General features: G+C 35.7%; 1 pseudogene; it reads left to right on the top strand.

The window, feature by feature from the left end:
• Positions 1–629: 629 nt before the first annotated feature.
• Positions 630–977, top strand: LOC130041798 (dynein light chain 1, cytoplasmic-like; annotated as a pseudogene).
• The last annotated feature ends 11,638 nt before the right edge of the window (positions 978–12,615 follow it).

Here is a 12,615-nt window from a genome sequence, read left to right as displayed (position 1 = left end):
CTCTTTGATTCCACTGTTCTTCCTGCATTAACATATGCCTCAGAGACCTGGGCCCTACGCAAACAAGATGAGAACGCCATTCAGGTCTCCCAAAGAAGAATAGAAAGAGCTATGCTTGGAATATCACGTTTCACTCAAATGAGAGAACGAATCCGGAGTTCTGACATCCGTCGACGATCAAGGATCAGGGACGCTGTCTCATTTGCCAAGGTGTCGAAAATCAGATGGGCTGGTCACGTAATGAGATTTAAAGACGACCGTTGGACTAGAGCTGTTACTGATTGGATTCCACGGGATGTCAAGAGACCGCGTGGCCGCCCACCTACCAGATGGTCAGACTTCTTTGTCAAGATCATGAACGATCGGTTTGAGGCCCTCCATGTTCCCGGAGCGAAGAGATGCCATTGGGCTACACTAGCACGCGACAGGGACAAATGGAGACGTTACTGGCGCCCGCTCGAGCAAATCGACGACTAACGGGAAGTTAAGTGATTAAGTGATTAAGTGATTAAAAAATATAATCATCAAGATGCGCCATGGTTTTGAGAGCAACTGTGCTGCTCACTATGTCTAAACTTCGCCAGTTCCTCCCCCAGGAGACCGTTGCAACCCCTGCTCCCCGGTGACCATGTGCCTGCAACACAAAGGCTGTGATCAAACATGAGGATACGACGGAGGAGATGCAACAGGACTCGGTGGAGTGCGCGACTCAGGCTCTAGAGAAATACAACATAGAGAATGACATCCTGGCCCCCATTAAAAAGAGTTTGATAAAAAGTACAATCCCACCTGTCACTGCATCATAGGGAGGAACTTTGGTAGTTATGTGACAATGAAACCAAAAACTTCATCTACTTCTACCTGGACCAGGTGGACATTCTGCTGTTCAAGTCTGGTTAGAGCATGAACTGTGCTGCATCTAGTGATCCATCCAAAACAAAGACTGCCGCCTAAATCCCAAATAACCAGAGACTGAAATCTTCAGCCCTGCCTAAGGGAACACCTCAATCTCTGAACCTTTTTTTTTTTTTAAAAATTATTTAAAATTTTACAAGGTAGTTAACAATATTTGATTACATTTAATATTCAAACATCAATCCCACCACTATTACACCTTCCCACCACTGTATTTGGGATATTTCCATCCTAAGTCCCAATCCCTGTCCCAAAGTACAACCGGAATAATATATTTTGTATTGTCTGTTATGAAAAACCACTGAAAATGTACAAAAAAGTATTCATAGAATCTCTGAACTTTTATTGTCTTGTTTCGTACAGGGCCTATTCTCTTTACTGCTTTGATGTAATTATAAAATAATTAGCAACTCAGCTTACATTTGTATTTATTTTCTATTCCCTACCTCTTTGCCCATGTTTTTTCTCCTTAAAGTTCATTCCTTTCAAAAAACAGATCTGTTGGAGAAGTGAAAAAAATATAATCATCAATGGCAATATTTCCTGGGAAATAAAATCATTTTCCTCTCAAGCTATATTGGTGGCATTGAAAGATTTTGCTTAATAGGTTGGGTGTTCATTTGTTAAAAGGCCCCCTGTTGATCGTCGATTTGCTCGAGCGGGCCCAGTAACGTCTCCATTGGAGACTTTGTTGTTACTGTGTCTGGCATATCCAATACGTCACGGGGAGCTTGCCAGGCTCTGTTCATTTGTTAGGGCTTTCATAATAATGTTATGTAGATTGGATACCTTAACAACAGAAGTTAATGATTTCCCCTAAAGATACTTAATTAGAATAAAAAAGATATTTAGAATGAATTAAAAATAGTTGGAAGAGTCAGAGTATCATTTTCTAATATTATTTCTAAGGAAACACCTGAAGTTTCCCTATCAACTTTTCATTTTGAATAATACACATTAATTCATGTCTATATTAACATTTTTCTCAAAAGTAATTTTTTTCTCTGGACCTTTATTTGGGAGAATAAGTGAATGTTTATATAATAGAGAAAAAAAAACTCAATTGAGGGCATTAGGTGGGAAAAGAATTATGAGTGAAAATATTCTAGACACATATACACTTGAATACTTTTTCTCTTTGTTCCAGTACCCTTAAAAAGGTACTAAAAAAAGGGTACAGAATCACAAGGTTAAAAATATTAGCCTGCTACTTCATGAATTCAAATAAAGATCTAGAGAATATATTATGGAATAGGAAATTGCATAGAATGATTGCAAAAATCAAAAATAAGATGAGTATATATGTATTCTTTACTATATGGATGAACTTAAAAATATAATTTTTAATGGCAATATTTACGGGAAATCAAAGCATTTTCCTTTCAAGTTACATTGGTGGCATTGAAAATTCTTGTTTAATAGATTGGGTGTTCATTTGTTATGGCTTCCATAATAATATTACATAGGTTCCCAGTAACAGAAATGATCTTAACAACAGAAATTAATGTTCTTTGATATGGAGGTTAGAAGCATGAAAGTGAGGTGTTGGTAAAGTTCATTTCTTCCTATGCTCTCTTCTTGGTATCTTTTCACTGTTTTTTTCACTCTAGTCACAGCAGAGTAGATCCCAAAGCAATAATTTGGTTTTAACTTAATTATAGCTCTGAAAGAGTATGTTGGAAAATATAGGCATTTCTTTTTAACTTTTCTCCATTAATCTTCTAGCTGTCTAGAAGTATTTTTATCTTTCATTCTGCGCGAGTGCACACGCACGCACACACACACACACACACACCATTACAAACGCACACATTATAGCAAAATATGTTTATACTTTCATTTAATGTTGCCCTGGATTTCCACATGACTACAGATACATGTGAAAGCATTGGTGTGCTGGGATTAGTGTACTAGCATGGCTATGTATCCTAGGTTCACCCATAATTTCATTTTCATCCACTTTTTTTTATAAGGGTAGTTACACACTTGGTGGTGCTCAGGGATCAGTCCTGGTAGTTCTTGGTGTCCATATGTCTGCTGGGGATTCAACTGAAGGTCTTGGCCAGCCACATGCAAGGCCAGTCCTCTAATCTCCTATTTTACCTTTCTGACACCCACATTCATCTTCAGGGGACAAACCTAAAAGAATTGAAGGAAGAAAAGCTCAGATATTTGGTTAACTAAAAACGTATTTCTCATCATGTGCCATAATTTGTAAAGCAACTATTGGGTTATACAGTAGTGATGGAATGGAAAATTTGTTGCTACAATAATTCTATTTTTTCCCCTCTGATTTACAAGGACAGGATTTAATTAATCCCAAAGGGAATATAGCTGAAGAAAATCAAATCTATTGTTTTCTTTCTTCTTTAAGAAAACCTGATTTTTTTCAAGATTAGGCTTAAAAACAAAAATTTTATAAATTGGAGATATTGGTGAGATTATCAATTATAATTATGTAAGAATTTCTGGTAGCTTTCCTACATGATGTTATTATTAGGTACACTAATGTTATAGTTTAGACAAACAAAAAGAAAAAAATAAAAAATTTATAGAGTTTTCACAAAGAGTCACTGGGGATGTGACCACAATAGTTGAAGTCTAAGGACTACTAACGATGATACAGGATGATCTACAAAAATGAGGACAAAAAAGCTTGTATATAAGTGTGTATTGATATCAAAAGATTTAATTAGCAATTTTTTGGCTTTTGGTTTATGCCTGGAAGTTATCAGGAATCACTCTTAGTGATGCCTGATGGGGTGGGGGAGGCATATGTGGTGTCAGGAATGAAAATGTGGGTTTGCCAGGTGCAAGGCCAACTCCTTAACTCATTTATTATCTCTACAGCTCCTAATTTGCAAGCTTTTTATGTATCAATTGGTTTACATAGAATCACTGAATTTTTTAAATGAATATTTATCTATTATTTGCAGAAGTTGAGTGGTATGAAGTATATAGCACCGTGGGGGCAGGGATTGATTATTGGTATGGTTTTTCTAGTCATGCAATGATTCTGATGTAGGAAATTGGCTGACAGACTTTAGGAATAATCTGCTATTTAGAAATTCAAGTTTGCATAGATTCCATTTTGTTGATTCCATTATTTTGGTTCTATTTTATTTTTATAATAATTATAGTTTAGCATAGGCACAATAATACTAACTTTTTATGTTTTTTATGTATATTGTTCATGTACATGTACCTCACCACCAAAAAATTACCCAAGACCCTTCACCACTGTCTTTATGTCATTTCTAGTCTGCTCCTTTCTTCCCTCTCTCTTCCCCACCTGTTGCTTTGTAATCTCAGTTATGCTATTAAAGGTCAAGGCTCTGTCATTTAGTATTGTCTATAACTTTTGTTTCTTTATATACCAATGATATATGAAGTCTTTAGTATTTATCCTTTACCCTCTGCCTTATTTCAGTTAACATAATGTCCTTTCAGCAAACAGTAAGAATTTATCTCTTTAGCTCCAATGCATAAAATTCCATTATGTATATATTTATAAATAAATATATATTTATAGCACTTCACTGTAGCACTGTCCTTCTGTTGTTCATCGATTTGCTCAAGCGGGCACCAGTAATGTCTCACAACAAATTGTGAGATTTGTTGTTACTGTTTTTGGCATATCGAATACGTCATGGGTAGCTTTCTAGGCTTTGCTGTGCGGGCAAGATACTCATGGTAGCTTGCTGGGCTCTCCAAGAGGGGCAGACGAATCGAACCTGGGTCAGCTATTTGCAAGGCAAATACCCTACCCACTGTGCTATCACTCCAGCCCATATATTTATAATAAATGTAAACATAATAGATATAAATATCTTTATAAATATAAAGATACTTATATTTATATATATATTTCTTCATTCATCTGTTATTGAGCATTTCTTTTCTTTTTAATGTTCTGAGGGATTATTCCTGGGTATATGCTCAGGAATAACTCCTGGTGAGGCTCAGGGGATCACATGGCGTGCCAAGAAAAGAATCTTGATTAGCCATTTGCAAGTCAAACAACCTATTAGTTGTAATTCTGGCCCCTCTAGTTGTACATCTCAATTGCTCCCATATCCTGGCTGTTGTACTTGGTGCTGCAATGAACATAGACGTGCAAATATCTTTTTGAAGTAACATTTTTGTGTGTAGGGGTAGATATCAAGAAGTGGAATTGCTGGGTCATATGGAAACTCTACCTTACTTATTTGTGAAGTTTCCATATGACTTTCCATAGAGAATGAACCAGATACTATTCCCACTAACAACAAATGAACATTCTGTTTCACCACATTCTTGCAAAACTTGTTGTTTCCAATTCTTTTGATATATAGCACTGTTGTCAGATGATATCTCATGATAATTTTGTTGTGCATTTCCCATTACAGTGAACATTTCTTTCATATGCCTGCTGACCATACATATGTTACCTTACAGGAAAGTGATTTTCAGTGTTTTATTTTTGGTTGTGCTCTGTGTTTCATATATTTTAGATATTAGACCTTTGTCTGATGTCTGGTGTAAAAATATTTTCTCCTATTCATTATACATTATCTAATTTTAGCCTAATTTTATTTTTTACTTATTTTATTTATTTTTTCAATTTCTTTAATTTTTTATTTTATTGAATTACCATGAGATATAGTTACAAGCTTTCATGTTTGAGTTACAACCACACAATGATCAAACACCCATCCCTCCACCAGTGCACATTTCCCATCACCAATATCCCCAGTATATTGGTGATATTGCCTCCATGGCGGACAATATTCCCCATACTCTTTCTCTACTTTTGTGCATTATGTTTTGCAGTGCAGATAATGAGATAATCTAAGTTTCTTTTGTCATTCAGAACCTTTTGGTTTTGATGTGGTCTCCTATGTTCATTCTTGTCTTTGTTACTTGAGTCAAATCATTAAAGATATCTCTGAGTTCTCTATCTTGCCGAATTCTGCCTATGTTTTCTTAAATGTATTTTATGATTTCTGGTTTAATACAAGGCTCTTTAATTTACTTAGAATTAAATTTTGCATTACATGAGATCCAATTTCATTTTATGTTTTATTTAAATTTTGTGTATTATTTGAGATTCAGTTTAATTATATGGTTCCAGATTAATGTTTTCTTCAGGCAGCTATCCACTTTTTCCAATGCTCCTATTGCAGAAGCTTTCTTTGATCAAGTTCATTTTCCCAAGATTCTTTGTCATAGATTAACATCTAGTATATCTGAGGTTTTTTTTAATGGAATTTGATCCATTGATCTGAGATTGTCAACTCCACTACCACACAATTTTTATTTTGATTACCGTTGCTTTACAGTATGATTTAAAATTAGGAAATCTGATACCTCCCATCTTTCTCTCTATTGCTATTATACCTTTATAATTTATTTATTTTAGTTTTTGGGCCATATCTGACAATACTCAGGGTTTACACCTGGCTCTGCACTTCTCATAACTCTAATCTATCTGTATCATTATTCATTATGGTGTAAGTAATTTAGTTCAAAACAATAAACAGATTCAATTCAATGGATGTTAAATTTCAATTTTTTTCCTAAATAGAACAAAAAACATTGGCATTTGAGAGGAATGGCAAAAGACACCACATAACCAATGTAGTTCCAAGGAAAAGAACAAAAAATGGAGGCATCATGTTCCTTGCCTTCAATCGTTATTACAAACAAATAACAATAAAATACCTTTGGTATTGGAATAAAAACAAGCACACAGGTCATTGGAATAGAGTTGAGGATACAGAAATAGACAGGGATATATGTGATAGACAATTTATGACAAAGGAATAATGACTGCATATTGAAGAAAGGGAAAGTGTCATTAACACGTGGTGTTGAGAAAACTAGATAGCTACATGCAAAAGAAAAATCATAAAAGTCTCATACAGCATACATAAACAAAAATTTCAAATATATAAGGTGCTTGAGTGAATATGATATTTATCATAATTTATATAGGAGAAAACAAAGTTATGAGAAAATTGGGAATTTTCAAACATCTGCAGGCTAAACAGCATGTTTTTTGATGAGAAAATTAGATAAGAAATAAGAGTTTCTGGACATAAATAAAAATGAAGACACAAGTTATCAAGCATGGGAAACAGCAAAAGAAGTGCTAAGAGGACAGTGCATAGCATTAGAGGTTCATAGCATATCAAGGATAAAAAATTCTCCTCAAATAAAAAATGTAACCTTACGTTTATGGAGCTACAAAAAGAGTAACAAATTAAACTCAAGGTCAGTAGAAGAAAGGGAAAACTAGAATGGGAATAATTAAAATTATAAAACCATGAAAGATAAGTAAAATCAAGATCAGATTCTTTCAAAGTATAAACAGAATTGACAAAACTTTAGATAGACCCATGAAGAAAAGGAGAGAAATCTTTTAACTGTAATTAGAAATTAGACAGAAATTAAAACACATTCTACAGAATAAAAAAGATCCATTAATAAACTGCTGTGAAAAACTGTATGTCACTAGAATGAAAAAACTGCATGAATTTTTGGAATCTTACAACCTCCCATGGCAGACAAAAAGATTTTTAAAAAGTGAATAAATTTTATGAGATTTATAGGACACCATTGAGAGATTCAACAGATAACTAATGCTATTTAACAGAAAAAAAACAGAAAAAGAAAAAACATATTTGAGGGATTATTTAAAGAGATAGATGAAAATGGGAGATCATCTTAGGCATGATTCTGAGAAAAGAATCGTTCATATAAGTCTGTGAAGCTGACTGAATATATATATATGTATATATTCTTACAACCTCAATAAAAATACTCTCTGAGACACATTATATTTAAGTCACTTAAAATTCATGATAAATAAATAATATTAAGAGATTACAGAGCAAAGGGAAAACTAATAAACAAAATAATACTTATTTAACTATCAGCAAATTCTTTGCAGAAATTCTACAGCCCAGGAGATAATTGAATCACATATTAGAAGTACTAAAAGATAAAAATTTGTATCCAGCATAATCTATTCAGAAAAGTTATTCAATAGTAAAGAGGAATTTCTAGATAATCCTTAACCCCTTAATTTATAGATAAATTTCTAGATAAATAAATTCTTAATTTTTAGATAATCCTTAATCCAGAGTATAGGTGGAAGAAAAGAGAAGGAAAAGAAATTAATGGAGAGTAAGACAAGAATCGGGGCTGAGCATCGTCCAACCAGATCCTCCATCTTCCAGTAGGTGGGGGTCACACCCACCAACTGTACCCCCCCCCCCCAACCCCGCACCGTGTAATCCCATCAATTGCCAAGACCCAGAGACTAGAAAACCCAGCTCCTGGAAGAGAACAGCGCAGAGTCTCCTACCCCCGCACCTGGCTGTCCTCGCCCGGACCCCTTGGAGGGGGGCGAGTTGAGTTTTCCTCCCTGCCCCAAGCAGAGCCCCGGAAGCCAAAGATCTCTGGAACCAGCCACAACCATGCTGAGACCACTCTCCACAAGCATGAAGGTACCATCAGAAGAACAAAGGCAGGCGGGTCCAGGGGCGGAGGTCTCCAAGCCTGCTTGGATTGGGGCTGAGCATCCTCCACCCAGATCCTCCATCTTCCAGTAGGTGGGGGTCACACCCACCAACTGCCCCCTGATGTGTAACCCGATCAATGATCAAGACCCAGAGACTAGAAAACCCACCTCCCGGAAGACATCTTATTATCTCCCTCTTGCTTTGGACAACCTGGCAGGCTACCGAATGTGACATGCTCACACGGCAGAGTCTGGCAAACTCCCCGTGGTGTACCCAATATGCCACATACCAGTAACAATGATGGGTCTCATTCTCCTAGCCCTGAAAGTGCCTTGAATCTGGCATTTTTAGAATCTCAGGGCTAGAACGAAGGAGACATTACTCGTGCCTGCTCGAGGCAATTGACAAACAACAGGATGATCATGATCGTGAAGACAAGAACAGAAAATCACAAGGGGTAGGGATTAAAGGCATTGGATACATCAGTGATGTAGAGGAAGGGTACAGTTATGTATTCAAACTGAAGAGTCAATAACAGTGAGATCCAAGCCACAAAATCCAGACTTAAAAATAGTTCAGTCAAATGCATCTGGACTTTGCATTAGGCTACCAACACTGGGAAACCCCAGGTGAGAAAAGGTGTTGTCCCTCTACCTATTTCTCCCTGGCAGCCCAATGGCCGCCATCTTCCAGAGCCCACTGGACAGTCAGGTACTGGCCAGAAGTGACGAGACACGTGGGACCTCAAGGGATAGGGGCGGAGCCTGCCCTGCTCCGAGTAGACCTCAAGATGCCCCTCCAGCCACTTCTTAAGCTCCTTAACAGTCATGATCCCAGAGATGCACAAACAAATCTCACAACCCAGCAGCTTTTGGCAGAAATCTCTCCAGACTTAATTATTAAAGTTTCAGAATTCCAAGATCACACGGCCACGATAGCGGCTGTGCAACATCATATGCTATTCATAATCAGCAATAGAAAACAAATTGTGTAATGTTGCCTTTTCGGCAGGTCTGAGTGTTGGAGGAAAATTCCAAATAATAATGGTGGGACTGGTGTTGAAATATTGAATGTAATCAAAGTAGAGAGAGTAATGTGAAAATTATCTGCCACACAGCTAGGGGGAAAGTGTGAGATGCGGGATATACTGGGGTTTTTGGTGGTGGAAAATGTGCACTGTTGAAGGGATGGGTGTTTGATCATATCATTGTATGACTTAAATCTGAAAGCTTGGTAACTGCTCCTATGGTGATTCAATAAATAAATTTATATAAATAAAATTTCTGTCAAAGAGACAGGGTGGGGATTAGGGTGGGAGGTGTGATGGAAGTACTCTGGGGACACTGGTGGAGGGAAGTTGATACTGGTGGTGGGAATGATTCTGGTACATAGTATGCCTAACACTCCATTAACTATAACTTTATGAATCACAGAGCCTTAATAAAAAAGTTATCATTGAGATATAAAAAATGAGGTCTTTCACAGATAAACAAAAGCTGGAGGGCAGAGTCCCTAGACCGGCTTACAGGCTATCTAGAAAGAAATTCTTCCATCTGAAACAAAAGTTAATGGAACAACATTTGAATTTAGATGATAAATAGTCATGCAGAAGCATCAATATTCAACTATTTTAGAATACAGTGGATATAATCATGCTTATATCAAAAAAATTAAGGTCAAAACAATAAAATACAAATTATAATATAATTATAAAGGGGGAATACATTAAATAATATAATAGTCATATGTATATCTTCTCCCAACTTCTAAGCATTAAATATATGAATATATATTAATAAATCTCAGGAAAAAATAATACTTTGGCATATTTCAACACCCTATCAGCAATGAATAAATCATCCAAATTGAAAATAATTGAATTTGAATTAATGAAGTAATCCAGAGTAAAGACAAGCACAGGATATATGTGGTACAGAGTAACGAGATAAGGGAATGCAGTGTTTGAAAGGGAGGATGTATAGATCACCGTTGGCCCCAGAGTATAAGGAGAAGGACAGAGAGGGAAAGAATTTGAGGGAGGAAGAAGAGTTGAATGTAAAGTAATGGATGCTGGGGTGAAGAGAATCTGAAGACATCAATGGTAAAGAAATGGAAGAGCTAAATACCCAAATAACAGAGTCAGGCAACACTGAAAAAAAGAAATCCAAACTTTAACAACCAAATTTAAAAGTGTGCCTGTCTAGGTGGCAGACTGAGGATGGGAGGTGGCGGGTGGCAGGGATCCTGGGAATCCTCGTGAAGGGAAGAAGACGCTGGTGATGGACTTGGTGTTGGAACATAGTATGTCTAAAATTCAACTGTGAATAATTTTGTAAATTATGGTGCCTTAATAAAATAAAAAATAACTAAAGTTTAAACAGAATAATACAGAAAACTTGAATTGGACTGTACTTTACAGCTTTACAAATGGATTAGACAAACATGTAGAGCATTGCATCCAATAGTAACAGAATGCATATTCTCTTTTTAAAATTAAATTTATTTATTTATTATTGAATAACCATGAGATATAGTTACAATGATCAGATTGCAGTCACACAATGTTTCATCCCTCCACCAGTGTACATATCCCACCAGCAACATCACCCATATCCCTCCTGCCACCCCACCCCCTCCCCAGTTTGCTTCTATGGCCAACACGTTTCTTATTTGTTCTCTTTCTCTCTCTCTCTCTCTGTCTCTCTCACTCACTCCCCCCTCTCTCTCCTTTTGGGAATTATGGTTTGCAATACAGGTAATGAGGGGGAAGGCTGGGTGTGGGTGGAAAACTGGGAAAATTGTGGAGGGAAGTTCACACTAGTGTTGGGATTATTTAATGCCTAACACAACTGAATTATGTACAATTTGGTAAATCACGGTGTCATAATAAAACACTTCAAAAATTCTGATAGCAATTTGTAATATCATCCAAAATTATAAAATACTTATGAATAAATTTAACCAAGGAGTACAAAATTAATCACAGAGATTTAATGCTCAATGTATAGAAAACAATATTATAAGTTTATTATGTTACAAATATTATTACAACATTGTAATATGGTAATGTATGAAAGAAATACACCGTACATATTAAACTTACACAGTGTTACACTTCAAGTTTATCTAATAAATTTATGTAGAATGTAATCTAATTATAAAACATAACATCTCTTCACTTTTTAAATTTGAGAAAAATGAAATTGCTTAGAATAGCAATATAAGCTAAGAAATTAAAACACACTTTGGAAGACTATGTCCTTAGATTTCAAGATGTATGAAAGTTAAATAATTTAGATCCTTGACAAGATAGAAAAATCTATCAGTGGACCAAAGTGGACATTTCAGATACAGACTCTTTCACTCTCTCTCTCTCTTTTTCTCTATCACACCACACACATATACACATGCACACGTGTGCACACGTGCTCATTTTTGTGCACACACTACACACAATTAGATTCCACAGGAAGTTACAAAGTAATTCAACTGAAAAAAACCTCTTATTTTCAATAAATGACATTGATATCATGACATTACATAATAGACATGTAAGTGGAAAATATTAACATTGGCCTTTAGCTTATGCAGTACATGAAAATTAGTGCTATGTCATGATATAAATGTGCAGAATAAAACAAGTAAAATTTCAGGGGTAAATATAAGGAAGTATATTTCAAACAGTAGGGCGTTTGCCTTACAAGCGGCCAACATGGCCGACCCAAGTTCGATTCCTCTGCCCCTCTCGGAGAGCCCGGCAAGCTACTGAGAGTATTCAATATGCCAAACACAGTAACAAACATAGATAAGTCACATATTTTCAAAATAAAACCCAAAAGTTATCAGCATACTAGAAAATCATAAATTAGACTTCATTAAATTTTCTTACTCAGCAAAAGACATCAATGAATAACTTAAGTGAAAATAAATTGAAAATATTGGATAAAATATATCTGTCAAAAGGAGTAATTAGGTCCAGAATATACAATAAACTCAGGAAAATGTGAAAATGCAATGAAAATCGACAAACTCTTAAAAGTAGTTCACAAAGAAAGACATCAAAAAGGCTAGTAAGCCTACAAAAAAGCTTCCATGATTATTTTGTCAATAAATAAAAATAAAATTTGTCTCTGAAACTAAAATCACTGAACTAAAATTTGAAATCACATTTTAATTACAGATGAGCTGAATG

The sequence above is a fragment of the Sorex fumeus genome, unplaced genomic scaffold, assembly GCF_029834395.1.
Source record: "Sorex fumeus unplaced genomic scaffold, SorFum_2.1 ptg000007l, whole genome shotgun sequence".
NCBI classification, from domain to species: Eukaryota; Metazoa; Chordata; class Mammalia; order Eulipotyphla; family Soricidae; genus Sorex; species Sorex fumeus.
The sequence above is the reverse complement of the archived record's forward strand: the minus strand, read 5'-3'. Positions and strand labels throughout refer to the sequence as shown.